The sequence below is a fragment of the Talpa occidentalis genome, unplaced genomic scaffold (assembly GCF_014898055.3).
Source record: "Talpa occidentalis isolate TD23 unplaced genomic scaffold, MPIMG_talOcc4v2.1, whole genome shotgun sequence".
Taxonomy (NCBI): Eukaryota; Metazoa; Chordata; class Mammalia; order Eulipotyphla; family Talpidae; genus Talpa; species Talpa occidentalis.
Window position 1 is genome coordinate 132,926,124 of NW_026555331.1, and position 4,397 is coordinate 132,930,520.

The 4,397-nt window shown below is 35.8% G+C and overlaps 1 pseudogene; it reads right to left on the reverse strand.

Moving 5' to 3' along the window:
- Nucleotides 1-209: 209 nt before the first annotated feature.
- Nucleotides 210-337, reverse strand: LOC119252144 (U2 spliceosomal RNA; annotated as a pseudogene).
- Nucleotides 338-4,397: the final 4,060 nt, after the last annotated feature.

A 4,397-nucleotide genomic window follows, 5' to 3' on the forward strand; every position in this document is an offset into this window, starting at 1 on the left:
CGAGGCCCCGACTTAATAGAGTTTGGTGTTCAAATGTTAAATTGTCTCATCAAAGCCAAGACAAAACTGAGTTTATTGCTTATTTGTGGCAAAGAGGTGAGAACACCCCTTTGGCAACGTTTTGTTTGTGTCTCCAAAAGCAAAGTCATGGTCACATAATGAGAATTTGAAAATTGGATTTTAGTGGATCTTTCCTTGTGGAGGTTTGATTAGGATTCAATAAGCATCATGACACAGGAATATGTTGCTACAAAGTTAGGGTCTACAGAAATTGAGAAAGCAACAAATTCTGCTATGCTTCCTACACTTGATCTTAGCCAAAAGGCCGAGAAGCGATCTGCTATGCTTCTTATTGAAGTCTTTTTGGGGGGGAAATGGGGAGGTTTTTTTAGCAAAAACATCATTATTTTCCCATATTTCTTCCAGAAAAATAAAGTTGTAATAGTAAGGACAGTGGAATAAAGTTAGATTAGTGTAAATTCTACATTGTAGAGAGTAAATTGTGCATAGGCAGGTAGTTGGTTTGTTTATTTCTTTTTGGTTTTTTTGGTGTAAGTTAGGTGGACTAATCAGAACCTTAATAGACCCATACCAGTAATCTTGCCCATATTACCAGAATTTTTGTCCACAAAAAGTCTGGCACATATTTGAGATCATTAGTTTGGGCTTAGACAAAATTAAGATTTATACAAAGTTTACTGGTACTAGACATAACATTTTTCTTGTCTTGAGAATGTTAAATGTGTACTGATTCAAAACAAAGCAATTTTAACAATTTGTGAAATTTTCCTGACTAATTTAATTTTTAGTTTACTTAGTTTGAATAATATGTTCACAAAAATGATGGTATCATAAGAATGATATTCTGTCTTAAATGAGGGATAAGTAATAGTTAAATAACAGTTTGTCTTTAATGAAGGCTCTGTATTCATCTTTGGAACTTTGCCTGGGTATCAGTTCTAAAAGCAGAACTCAAATATATGTTATTTTTCCAAATACACAAATGCATCCATATAAATGAATGATAATAAAATTTCATGAACAAAAAAATAACCTACCAAGTCATGCAAAATAGGGCCATTCTAGTTTCTGACAGTGGGGGTGAATTCTAGCCTGAATAAAATAATCTCCTTCATTGTCCAGTGCTTACTATTTTGATGGTTTGGTACCATGACTATGTCCATATTGGGCCTTACCCTTGTGATCCTACATTATTCCCCATCAGCTAACAACGCCCCTGAGTCCTGTATTTCATTCCTAAATTGTGATCTGGGAATACAATGATGGGACCAACCCCTGATTCTCAACCACTGGACACATGACTTGATTTGCTTCAAATCTATTGGAAGGATTTGATTTTGGAGGAGGGGAGAAAATTATATTGGTTTAGCATACAGTAAGTGCCAGCACGGGTCAGACATCTAAATTCACTTAATCCTCCTTGTGACTAGAGGAAAGTAGGCATTACCACCCTTTGAGAGACAAAACAAGATGCTGAGGGGTTCATGTTCCATTCAGGATCACACATGTGGCAATTAACAGAGTTTCATGCTAACTCAATATTGGATACACCTTCAGAGTTAACTCTTCAAAAGTCAATAAACAATCTATGAATTTAGAATTCACTCTTTAAGACATCCATCTTTGTCTTCTATAGGTAATAGGCAATATTTCCAAGCTCTAAAAAGATAAACAATCATTTGCATTTTGTTCAAAATAGCAGATGTTACCCAGAAGTCAAATTCAATGAATAAAACCAATTTAAAAAACAGCTTTCATTCTTTTGACTATTCTTGGCATAAACCAACGTTCAGACTATTAAGTAAATACAGAGATACAGGAATCAAAACAAAGCTCTTTGATTGATAACCAAAATAAGATTTCAGTGATTTGACTTATTTGATCCAAAATTATTTTCTTATAGGAAAGACTCACAGTTTTAGGAGTTTCCCAGGTATAATATGAAACTGCCCCCTTTGATGGAGGACAAGGAAAAAGTGCAAAATGAGGCAGACCACTGCATACTGAAAATGGCAGTTTTTATAACCAAAGGAACTTACTTTGCGTGGCCAAAAAGAGTTTTCCATACCGCCCTGCCAAATCTCAAAAGTTTATGTAGAGACTTTCGCTGTGTTTAGTCACGTATGCAATCCAGATAGCGTCAACAACACAGCACACATTACAACACAATTTGGAAGATTGTATCCTCGGAACAGCTTCTGAAAATGTACCTTTCAAGGGGCAAGGCAGTCATGCATATTCCAAAGGCAGAAGATGAGAAACCTCGGATTCCTGTGTTCAATTCTTAAGTCCACAGTCTTGACTGCCTTCCCCAACATGTACACTGACACATCTCAGCTATTTCATGGAGAGTCACCAGTCTAGAAATTAGAAACTGTTTCCAACATGAGCAAAGGGCCTCATTCTCTGTGAGGCCATAATTTTCAAATCTAGTTCATTGTTTACTTCATGTGATATGTCTTAGAGTCAGGAAAACTATAATTGAAAGATTCCTAGTTATGTAATCTGAAAAGTTGGGTTCCGTGTGACCATTTGCTTGTTTATGTGACTTTAGATCAGGTACTTTTTTACCATCTATCAGTTACTATTTCTATTTTCCTTATAGATATTCATACATTTTGGAAAAATAAGCTGTTTTCCAGTATTACAAATGCAATCTTAGCAACTTGGAAGAATGTTACCAAGTAGAGTAATCACCAGAATTGGTTCATAGGCAAAGAAAGAAAACCAGTTCTGAAAAAATGACAATGCTTAAATAGGCTAAAAAAAAAAACCCGTATGATTTCCAATGGAATTTGTGATTTTTTTAAACATTGAAAGAGAAACATTTAGTTAGGCATAAATAGGTATATGAAATGTTCAAAGGTAATTATAAAATGGCTTCACTTTTAGAAATGGAATATTCTACAATTTAAGGAAATGCTACTCTAGAGTATTTCAGGATGCGAGTGGATCCTTATCAGACTATTTTAGATGCTTCTGACGCCATCTAGTGGCACATATAAGAAACAGCACAAATGAGTAACTCCTATGCTTTCTTTGTTGACCTTATTTTACAGAATAGGGTGACCTTTATTTACATTATCAAGTTCTGACACAGAAAGAAAAATCATTATGTGACCTTGATGTGCATTTAAAAACATCTGTGGATCTCACTGAACATTTCAATCTTTCCTTTTTCCTTGAGGTATTTATCAATTCCTGGTGTAATTCTCTTCAAATGCATTTGCATGTATTTCCATCTGCAGTTGATGGAAAGCTAGAATACATAGCTGAGATCACAAACTGAACCAGAATGCATGCTTTAACATGGAAACTAGGAAGAAATTATATTATTTCACCCTTTAGGACTATCTAACACAAAGACAAGATGCTTTTTTTTTTTTTTAAGAAAACCGATCTTTCATACGTGTAAATGGTATTTTTTAAAGAGCACAGGCACATTAAAAAGAAAGACAAAATTCACTTTGGAAATGTTGAAAACATAAGGGTTAGTGAACTGGTGTTAAATATAAAAACATTCCATGTGTTCACTTCTAATATCACAAACAATTTTTCAAAGAGTTATGGAAATACAATACATAAATTTATCTAAGGCAAAAATATGTGGGAGTATAAAATGCCTTTAGTTCTTCATGAACTAGGGTCAACATGTGGGGGACCCTGAGGAGCTGGTGTGGTAGCAAATTACCTTATCAGGAAATATCTTCTATTTATTCTATTTCTGGGGTAGGCTGCTGAGTGAAGTGCTATCTCTTGTATTTAGAGGAAACAGGTTTTGGGCCTTCCTGGTGGTGCAGGGATTAAAGTCTCAGCACTATCAAGCTATTGCCAGACACTGCAGCATGAGTTTTATCCCCAGCCAGGGAGCTGACCCACATGGCACAGCAGACCTCTCCTGTCTCGCCCACTGCTCCCCTCAACAATATATTTCAGTAGATCTTCCTGTTTTGTTCCCCACTCTGTCTCTGGTGAATCTTCTTACCCTGGCCCCGTACCTCTGGTCTACAGCTCAGTTCTTATATGCATAAATAAATATTAAAAAAAATAGAGGAAACAGGTTTTTATTGAGGCACTTATTTTTGTGGGGTCTGCCTCCACTGGCATTTTGGTACAATTAACTTGGTCAGCTCCACCTCTTGGGATTTATGAGATAAAAAACCCCAGTGAATAAAAATCACAGAGCAGAAAGCCCCCAAGGAACCCATGATCATATTGTTCCTGTTCTAAATCTGTTCTACTTCTCTCAAACTTTCAGAGCTTTCTTATGTTTGTTTTATGTGTAATGTCTACCGGTTTTAGATTGCACTAAGCAGGAGAAATAGAGGAGTATGCTTCATCTTTCCGGAAATAGAAGGCCCTTACTGACTTCTTAA